Source organism: Triticum dicoccoides, chromosome 4A (assembly GCF_002162155.2).
Source record: "Triticum dicoccoides isolate Atlit2015 ecotype Zavitan chromosome 4A, WEW_v2.0, whole genome shotgun sequence".
Taxonomy (NCBI): Eukaryota; Viridiplantae; Streptophyta; class Magnoliopsida; order Poales; family Poaceae; genus Triticum; species Triticum dicoccoides.
The window spans coordinates 680,474,189-680,485,065 of NC_041386.1; the positions used below are offsets into that span (position 1 = coordinate 680,474,189).

Consider the following 10,877-nt stretch of genomic DNA (forward strand, 5'->3'; position numbering starts at 1 on the left):
CACCTCCGAATAATGAGTAGGTAGTTCGATCCTTTTGATTCTTATCTTCCTAGTAAACGGGGATCCGGAGCAATAGGTCGAATTACTATATAAAGAAGACTTTTCTACAAAAGGACTTATTGTTCGAGTAGGAAGATTTCGGTTTTTCTCCTTCCCTCTTTTCAATAAGAAGAAGTATTTGAAATGAAACAAATTCCTCTTCATTCTGTTGTGCTCAGCGAAGGAACTGCCTAAGCATACTTTTGCGGATCCAAACTTCTTTGTTCTTTCAAAGTCTTCTTCTTGCATATAAGCACGCAACTTTTGCAATTCCTTGGATTTGAGTAGTAAGCGGCATCCCCTCTGAGTTGTGAGTAAGCGGAACCATTCTTTTTTGTTCTTCTCCAGATTCTGGCCGGTAGGAATTTGCCTCTTCTTTTTCCAACTGATATGGCCGATAGGAATTTGCCTATGATTTTTCCAACTGATATGTCGATATAGAAAGATCTCCTTATTTCAAAACCGTTTGTTCTCGCGTCATTTTCTTTAAAAGATATTAGATCACCGTGGGAAACTTTCAAATGAGTAATGGTTACCAGTCCATTATTCAAACAAACCCTTCGATGACTTATCGGCTGCCTTGCTTGAGGAAGAGTGTCACTAAAATGGAGACAAACCGGAATCATGTCCGATCTTGTTTATTGATTGAGTAAAAAAGGGATATATGAAGTTCGTTCTCTTCCTTTGTGCATCTCCCTTATGGGTAAATCCCCATAATGAAGAGACAACTTTCGTGTAGTTTGTGATTTGATGTTACTGTTTCGATTTTCTCTCCGAGAAAGATTTCTTTTAATGGATCTCCTCTTGTTCCTCAATCTTTGGAGAATACGGCGTTGGATTAGAGAAAGTTCTCTGTTCCGAACATTTCCTGGAAGTAGACGACACGTTTTAAATCTTAATGCTGGCATGGCATATTTCGTTGAATCAGTCTTTTTCGCCACATCGCGTATAAAGGGAATCGAACCCAACTCTTCCACGAACCCCCCACGAATGGCCCTCCCTTAATTCAATGAACTATGAGAATTCCTTTTTCGTTTTTTTCTTTTCAATTCTCATAAGTCCTTGATATACTAGCAGAAACTCAATACTTGACCGACTGCATCACAGTGCTCAGGTAAAGTGGCAGTGGTTGAAAGCGAGCGGAAACATTAGTGTTTTCTGTGCGTTATGATAGTAGTGGTGAAAGAAAATCCAATTCAAATATCTCAACATAAAAGGAAAATCGTTTCACTTTGAAAGGAAAGCTAGCTATACGAGATCGAAATCACTCTATCTACGATATTCATTGCACCATGATTGAAGGACAATGAGGGGCAGGTTATATTCCCTTTCTTCTGATCGATTGAGCTCAAAGGCAAAAGGCACTAAAGATGTTTAAGATGTTTCATCAGAATTGCTATTGACATCGACTCGTCCGAGAGATTAGCAAGCACCTCAGGGTTGTGAGAAATCCATCCCCAAAACCCAGAATTGGATCTATTGTTTTCCCTTTCTTTCCCAAACAATGTATCTGTTGATACCAGAATTGCTTATATTGCTCGCCCTAAGATGGAAAATGCGATAGAACCCACTTTACATACCTCCATAGGAGGAGATCCCTTAGAAGAGAGTGAAACAGGCAGTACAGCAATTCACAAGCCATAGAGAACGAAACTCGGAAGAAGATCTAGTTTCAAGTCAGCTAGGAAGACCTCTTTCTTAAATTAAAGGGAAGGGGTCCACATAAACCCCAATTATTCCCTAGCTTGTTAATCCAACATATCAGTTGGCGTGTCTGAATAAGAAAGAGTTGGGCGATGGTTTTAGAAAACCCGAAACTAGCCATGCCCTAAAGAAAGTGAATTCCAATCTACGTGAATCACGAAAGAAGCAAAGCCGGTCAAAGAATCGATTATATGCCTTCTCTTTCCATAAGACCGATGGCCTTAGTAACGTAACGCACAGAAGGAATAGAAGACAGAGCGAGGGGATATATATACAGACGGTCTATTCTGCTAATATTAATAGAATAACTATTCTGTACACCACTTCGGCACTGCACGCTCAACAGAAGCGCACTGCATCATTTTGACGACGAGCACTGCAATAGAGACTAGTGAACTTCTCGTCGGAAAAAACTGCACGCGTTATTTTTCGGTACTATTTTCGCTCTAATTTTTTAACCGTTTATCGGAATGAGGCGTGTAATATATCATTGAAAAGCTATGGATTAGGCGCAACTTTGACATGTTGAACACTTTTCGAGATTCCACACGGTTTAAGAGTAGTTTTGAAAATAGTGCAGCGGATGACGAGTGGCAGCGAGCGTTTTTTCGCTTTTTTTCTAAACCGCTTGTCAGAACGAAGAAAATGATATGCCGTTGGATAGATATCGTCGAGGCGCATCTTTTTCATATATAAATCTTTCTCTAATTCATTACGGTTTAAGAGCAGTTTCAAATTTAGTAAATCGCGGAACTCTGTTTTTCAATTTTTTTGAAATTTTCGGTAATGTTTTTGCTCCAGTTTTCTAACCGTTTGTCGAAACGAGACATATGATACGCCGTTGGAAAGCTACGGACAAGGCGCAACTTTCATGCAATTTTTAGTTAATTTTGAAAATCGTGCGGCTGACTTCGAGAGGCAGCGGCTGTTTTTTCACGAAATTTTTACGAATGACTGGTCGGAATAATTCAAATCATACGCCGTTGGAAAGATATCGACGAGGCGCAACTTTTTCATATAGAACACTCTCTCTAATTCATTACGGTTTAAGAGCAGTTTTTAAATTACCAAAATGCGGGCACTCTGTTATTCGCGACACCCAAATCGACGTGCGTACTTCATCCGACTGAAAACCGCACTGCATCGGATGAAAAACCGTACTACATTAGACCGGTAAGAGAACTGCATGGTTTCCTTTTTGTGGGACGTAATTTTTTAAAGACGAGGAAGAAAACCGCATTTATTTTAGACGGAGAACCGCACTACATCAGAGAGTCCAGCGAACTTCATAATTTTCTTGTCGGGCGTAATTTTTCTCAGATGAGCTTTTGTGAGTCTTTGTCGTCATTTTTTATGAACAACAGAAGAACGCACTGCTTCGGACAGAAAACCGCACTGCATCGAAAAGTTAAGCGAAATTCATGATTTCTTTTTGTTTGACGTAAATTTTCTCGAACGAGTTTTTGTTGTCTTTTTTTAACTTTTTTTATGAACGAGAGTGGAACGCAAAGATAAGGGCAAGTGAACCACATCAAGCGAAAAATGGACCGAGACACAAGTCTAAGTGTACATATGATTTTTCTTTGCCTTTTTCTAACTTGTTTCACAGGGTTAAGTGGACCATATTTGTCAATGTTAGTGTGCCGCATCATGCGGGGAAACGCACTGCAATGTCATTACAGAGGATTGCAAGTGATTCTTTTTGTTATTGTTTAAAATGAAAAGAAATGCATAGTATAGTGGAGCGAACCTCTAAAAATCAAAAAAAGTGCATAGTATAGTGAAGCGAACCTCTCCACACAATAAAACCGGACCTCTCTGTGGACAAAAGTGAACCTCTTGGCACATTTTTTTTTCATGCCCAATCTATTTTGAGGAGGAACTGAAACTTGGATACAACAGCAGTGCACTTCATTTTCATGCTATTTTGCATTGTGCAGGATCATAGCCCCCGACCGGCTACCACGCAAAACACACACATACACACAAAACCGTCATGAGCACACTGTACTGCAGTGGGGATGGCATCGACAGCAACCAAAACGAACTGCATTACAGGAACCTATCTGCGTTTCGCCGGTGGACTGCAGACCCAGGGGAAAGCAACAATTTTACGCCTGAACTCCCAACGCAGCTTCTTCTGTAGGGGAATTAGAGAACCACGACGCGCATAACCGCCGATGTTCACGCCACACCCTGGTTCCCAGCGCGACAAAGCCCGTCCTGGCCTCAGATAGAGCAGCAGGAGAAGGCACAGCATGGCCAGCGACATGGATCTCACGGCGAACTGCTAAACAAAACTTAGCGATCTTCAAAAAAAATCAAAGCAAACTGCAATCAGGCTGTTGCAGGCACTGCTCCACGGTGGATTAAGTCAAACAGAGAGAGGGAATCATCTGGGACCGTCCGGGGCTCTTCTTGTGCACTGCGGGGGAGGAGGAGAGCTAGAGAGGGGGTCAGGGCAGAGGGTGGCCGCGCCGTCGGGGGAAGATGCCCTAAAGCTCGTCACGGGAGGAGACGAGCACTGCAACGCCCACGCAACCGCACCACGGGCCCGGCACTAGCGAACTACGCGCTGTGGTGGTAGGCGGCGACGTCCTCCCAGTGGAGTAGTCGAGCAGGCTAAAGTACGGGCCCGATGTAGTGCTGTTGGCAGTGCTTCTAGGACAGAGGAGGGGAGGTGGAAGAGGAGTGGGTGTAGAGGAGGGGAAGGGAGCTGCAGCTGCCGGAGGAGGAAGGGAACATAGGAGAGGGCTGACCTCGTCGCCGTCCAGAAGAATGAGGCGGCGACGGATCTTGGCAGGATGGGTCGCCGATTCGTAGCAGATCGGCGGGGGTTGGAGGAGCTGCAGTGTTGCACAGCCCGCCGACGACACCTCGCACCTGCGGGTGGGGTGAGCGGCGCGAGAACGATGAAGGAGGGTGGTGGAGGGCCTGGATCTGGTGGTGAACGGCCTGGTGCTGCCAGATCCGAGCTCGATGTGGAGCAGGTCGCCGGCTTGGTGGTGGCAGCGGTGTATCCTGGGGAGGGCGCCGCCCCTAACTCCGACGATGGGGCATCGCGCGGGGGTAGGGAGGTGGCCAGGGGAGGGTTGTCTCGCCGGTGAGTGGAGGAAGGTCGCGGGCGGGCGCAGGAGATCGGCGCGGTTGTGGGGGTGGGGGAAGAAGGTGGTGCGGTGGTGGGTGGGTGGGTACGAGGAGATGTGGGAGGAGTGGTGGCGGGTGGGTTGACCTGTTTATTTTTTATTTCGTGTCGGTCGGTTTTGAAGGAAATATGCCCTAGAGGCAATAATAAAGTTATTATTTATTTCCTTATTTCATGATAAATGTTTATTATTCATTCTAGAATTGTATTAACTGGAAACATGATACATGTGTGAATACATAGACAAACATATAGTCACTAGTATGCCTCAACTTGACTAGCTCATTAATCAAAGATGGTTATGTTTCCTAACCATAGACATGTGTTGTCATTTGATTAATGCGATCACATCATTAGGAGAATGATGTGATTGACATGACCCATTCCGTTAGCCTAGCACTTGATCGTTTAGTATGTTGCTATTGCTTTCTTCATGACTTATACATGTTCTTGTAACTATGAGATTATGCAACTCCCGTTTACCGGAGGAACACTTTGGGTGCTACCAAACGTCACCACGTAACTGGGTGATTATAAAGGAGTACTACAGGTGTCTCCAAAGGTGCATGTTGGGTTGGCGTATTTCGAGATTAGGTTTTGTCACTCCGATTGTCGGAGAGGTATCTCTGGGCCCTCTCGGTAATGCACATCACTATAAGCCTTGCAAGCAATGTAGCTAATGAGTTAGTTATGGAATGATGCATTACGTAACGAGTAAAGAGACTTGCCAGTAACGAGATTGAACTAGGTATTGGATACCGACGATCGACTCTCGGGCAAGTAACATACCGATGACAAAGGGAACAACGTATGTTGTTATGCGGTTTGACCGATAAAGATCTTCGTAGAATATGTGGGAGCCAATATGAGCATCCAGGTTCCACTATTGGTTATTGACCGAGAATAGTTCTAGGTCATGTCTACATTGTTCTCGAACCCGTAGGGTCCGCATGCTTAAGGTTTCGATGATAGTTATATGATGAGTTTATGAGTTTTGATGTACCGAAGGAGTTCGGAGTCCCGGATAGGTCGGCCGCCTCCATAGGCCGGCCGCCTTCCCCCTTGCTCCTATATATATGGGGCAGGGGGCACCCCAAAGACACAACAACAATTGATCCTTGAGATCTATTAGCCGTGTGCGGTGCCCCCCTCCACCATAGTCCTCCTCGATAATATTGTAGCGGTGCTTAGGCGAAGCCCTGCGACGGTAGAACATCAAGATCGTCATCACGCCGTCGTGCTGACGGAACTCTCCCTCGACACTCGGCTGGATCGGAGTTCGAGGGACGTCATCGAGCTGAACGTGTGCTAGAACTCGGAGGTGCCGTAGTTTCGGTGCTTGATCAGTCGGGCCATGAAGACGTACAACTACATCAACCGCGTTGTTCTAACGCTTCCGCTTTCAGTCTACAAGGGTATGTAGATTACACTCTCCCCTCTCGTTGCTATGCATCACCATGATCTTGCGTGTGCGTAGGATTTTTTTTTGAAATTGCTACGTTGCCCTTCAGGTTTGGTGGGGGTGTTAGCAGAATAAGGGTTTGGTGTCCAGAATAAGACTCTAGAGGTTGTTATCATAATAGACCCACCCTATATATATATAGATAGATATATAGATATTTTTTTTTGCAAAACTACTAATGGCGCACCACCAGCAGGTGCGCCATTAGTAACCAGGGTTACTAATGGCGCATTTGCAGGTGGTGCGCCATTAGTAACCTGGGACCAACAAGATATTTTGGACAGCCACACCTACCCACTCACTTTTCCCACTTCATTCTCTCCACCTCCTCCTCCAAGCTTGTCTCGGCTGCCTCCTCCTCCTCCTCACCTCATTTGCACCATAGACTCATCCAAATTAAGTGTTTAAATTACCTTTTTTGATAGGTAAGTAAGGGGGAAGCTATCTTCATGTTGTTCTCCCTCCAACAACGTGCACATGCACTTTTTGTGGCCTAGCTAGATCTATGTATGTTTGTGGTGTTGCATATATTTTGTGGTGTTGCATATATGTTTGTTTGCAGGTACCGGTATTTGAAATGCGATAGTTGCCAATATTTTGCCAGAATGTTGATTCATTTCCGTTTCGACGAGAATTTTGTCACTATGCATTCTTTTTGGTCCTATTTTTAGGGAAAGTCATGCCAAATTTTTTCTTGGTTCTAAAATATCGTTTTGCTATACCCCGCAGGCGACCATGGTCCGCACGATGACCGAAGGCATCGTGAATAGGTTTTTGAGCTCCGCGAAGGCCGAGATGCTTCGAAAGAACGAGACGGAGATAAGACGTCCGTGTCGAAGATGCAAGCTGAAGAGCCTTATTGCGGACCTGGATTCCGGGCAGGTGCGGGACCACCTGCTCTTGCGTGGTTTCATGGACGGCTATCGGTGGCAAGGTGATGAAGATGACTATGAAGTCGTCCATGGGGGTCGGGCAAGAAATGAGGAAGAGCAGCAAGACAACCACCGCAGCTCGGGCGGGCGAGAAGACGAAGAATCTCCAGGACATGATCACGACGGTGATGCTGTACATAGTCATCATGTAGAAGATGCATGACATGATGATGAGGAAGATGCTGGAGCAGACGAAGGTCATGAGCATGAAGATGAAGATGCCAGTGGAGCAGACGATGATGGACCATCGATGGACTGGGTGCAGGACCCTCATATTCAAGAGCTGCTTCTCAAGCAGATAGATAACACAAGAGCTACCGCACAAGAGAAAGCCAAGCTGGAACAACTAGAGATAGACGCGGTTACTCCATTGTATGAAGGATGCAGGCCCGAGGATACCTGCCTGAAAGTAACGCTCATGGCTCTGGAGATGAAGGTAAAACACAAAATGACCGACGCATGCTTCGACAGAACATGTCATTCTGGCACGAACGTCTTCCCAAGGGGAACAAGTGCCCGACCAGTTTTGAGGAGGCGAAGAAAATCATGTGTCCTCTGGATTTACCGCACGTGAAATACCATGTGTGCATGAACAATTGCATCATTTATCGGGACGAGCACGCGGAGTCTACCATATGTCCGGTGTGCGGCGTCACTCGATACAAGAAGAGGAAGAAAGCTCCTCGAAAAGTGGTGTGGTACTTTCCGATCACTCCTCGTCTGCAGCGGTATTTCACGGACCCTAAGGTAGAAAATCTCCTGCGTTGGCACGCGGATAGGGAGGAGAAGAAGTGAGAAGATGATGCAAATGATCCGGAGATAAATAAAAACGACAGGATGCTGAGTCACCCTAAGGATGGGAGCCAGTGGCAAGCGTTGAACTTCGAATACCTAGAATTTGGGAAGGATCCCAGGAACATCGTGCTGGGCGCAAGCACCGATGGAGTCAATCCATTTGGCAGCCAGAGAAGCACACATAGCACATGGCCTGTGTTTGTGTGGATGTACAACCCCCCCTGGTTGTGCATGAAGAGGAAGTACATTCACATGAGTATGCTAATTGAAGGGCCGAAACAACCAGGGAACGACATCAATCTGTATCTGGGGCTGCTGAAAGAGGAGCTAGACACGCTGTGGAAAACGCCAGCTAATACATGGGACACTGCAGAGAAAGAATATTTCCCTATGAGAGCCGCACTGCTCACGACGGTGCACGACTATCTCGGTTACGGATATCTCACGGGCAGGTGGTCCACGGATTTTCTAGATGCGTCAGGTGCATGGATGACACAACATATCGCCAGCTAGATAGAGATCCCGGGTCTTCGAAAACCGTGTTCATGGGACATCAAAGGTGGCTTCGTGACGATGACCCGTGGAGGAAACGCAAGGATCTGTTCGATGGTGAAACCGAACCCCGAAGACGCCCGCATACGAGGAGCGGCGAGGAAATAGACGAGCTGTTGAAAAATTGGAAAGATTGCCCACTGCCGAGAAAGAAGCAAAAGGCGCCAGAGCCGGGAAAGAAGCGAAAGGCGCCAGAGCCGCTGCTGAAGGTATGGAAAACGAGGTCTATTTTCTGGGACTTGCCGTACTGGAAGATCCACCGTGTGCCTCACAGCCTTGATGTCATGCATATCATGAAGAACGTGTGCGAGAGTCTGCTTGGTACCCTGCTCAACATGCCAGAGAGGACCAAAGGTGGGCCGAAAGCAAGGGCAGACTTGAAATCAATGGGCATCAGGGAGGAGCTTCACGCTAATGATGATGATGATGATGATGATGATGAGGCGAAGCAGGACACGGAAAGTCGTCACAAAGGCAAAAAGGCCAAGAAGACCGGAAATGACTACCCTCCCGCATGCTTCACTCTAAGTCAGGAGGAGATCGATCAGTTTTTCACCTGCCTCATAGGAGTAAAACTTCCTTACGGTTACGCGGGGAAGATAAGCAGATACCTAGACCCAGCGAAGCAGAAGTTCAGCGGGATGAAGTCTCACGACTGTCACGTGCTGATGACGCAGATACTTCCAGTTGCAATCCGTGGGATCATGGACGCGCACGTCCGTGAAACGCTATTTGGACTATGCAACTTTTTCGACGTCATCTCTCGGAAGTCGGTTGGCGTGAGGCAACTCAGAAGGCTACAGGAAGAGATCGTGGTGATACTATGCGAGCTTGAGATGTACTTCCCGCCCGCATTCTTCGACGTTATGGTGCATCTGCTGGTCCATATCGTGGAGGATATCATCCAACTCGGGCCGACATTCCTGCATAGCATGATGTCGTTCGAAAGGATGAATGGTGTCATCAAAGGATACGTTCGCAACATGTCACGTCCAGAGGGAAGCATAGCCAGGGGCTTTCTGACCGAAGAGTGCATCTCCTACTGCATGAATTATCTAGGCATCAAGAACCCCGTTGGTCTGCCCGTCAACAGGCACCTCGGCAGGCTCACTAGATGGGGTCACCGTGAGGGTCGCCGTGAAATGCATGTCGACTTCGAGGGTCGACTCGCTGACTTTGAAAGAGCAAACCTAGTCGCGCTACAACACATAGACGTGGTCGATCCTTGGGTGGTAGAGCACAAAACCTTTATTGAGAAGACGTACAATGACCGAGGCCAACAGAGGACGGACGGAGATATAATCAAAGAGCACAACTCATGTTTCACGCGTTGGTTCAAGCAGAAGCTTCTGTCGTACCCTTTACATGGGGATTGTTCCGCGGAAGAACAACTCATATTCGCCTTGTCAGAGGGCGCCGAGCACAACCTGATGACGTATGAGGCGTACGATATCAACGGCTACACATTCTACACCGAGGGAAAGGACATGAAGAGCGATGGCTATCAGAACTCCGGGGTAACGATGGAATCCTACACCGATAATGACAAGGACAGATACTATGGAAGGATCGAGGATATCTGGGAGCTGAGCTACGCTGGAGAGAAGGTCCCGATGTTCCGTGTCAGATGGGCCAAGAGCATCATAAAACAAGACTGGTATTTCACCACCATGGTTATACCCGAAGCCAAATCCAAGACCGCGGGCGCAAACGTCACCGCAAAAAATGAGCCATGGGTACTGGCTTCCCAAGTGGACCAATGCTTCTTCATTACCGACCCGCCAAAGCCCAATCGTGTTGTCGTGAGGAGAGGCAAAAGGAAGATCATCGGAATGGATGGAGTCGCCAATGAGCAAGACTTGGACAAGTACGACGACCCGAAGATGGAAGATGACGACGGCAATGAAGTATCAGCATACACCACAAGAAGAAGCAAGACCACCCTACCTAAAGGACGTCCGTTCAAGAGAAGAACTCCATTTACGAAAAATTAGGGCAAGAAGATTGTGAACAGATAGCTAGCTAAGATTGATTGTGTTTAAATTGTAGCCTTCATTTCTCGATTGTATTTCGTGGGCGCTTTAATTTTGAACTCATGAATATTTTTAAATTTCATGGACACTCGATCTTGATCCCCCTCCATCTCGATCGCTATCCCACCTCGCCAGATCCGGTCCCCCTCGCCGCCGAGAACCCCCACACCCTCTCCCCCGCTCCACCGATCGCCGCCGCCGACCCCCCGCACCCT

General features: G+C 47.0%; 2 pseudogenes; one reads left to right on the plus strand and one right to left on the minus strand.

The window, feature by feature from the left end:
* Positions 1-1,064, minus strand: part of LOC119288471 — a 1,803-nt pseudogene extending 739 nt beyond the window's left edge.
* The window catches only part of LOC119284078, a 38,431-nt pseudogene that overhangs the window by 6,896 nt on the left and 20,658 nt on the right, over positions 1-10,877 (plus strand).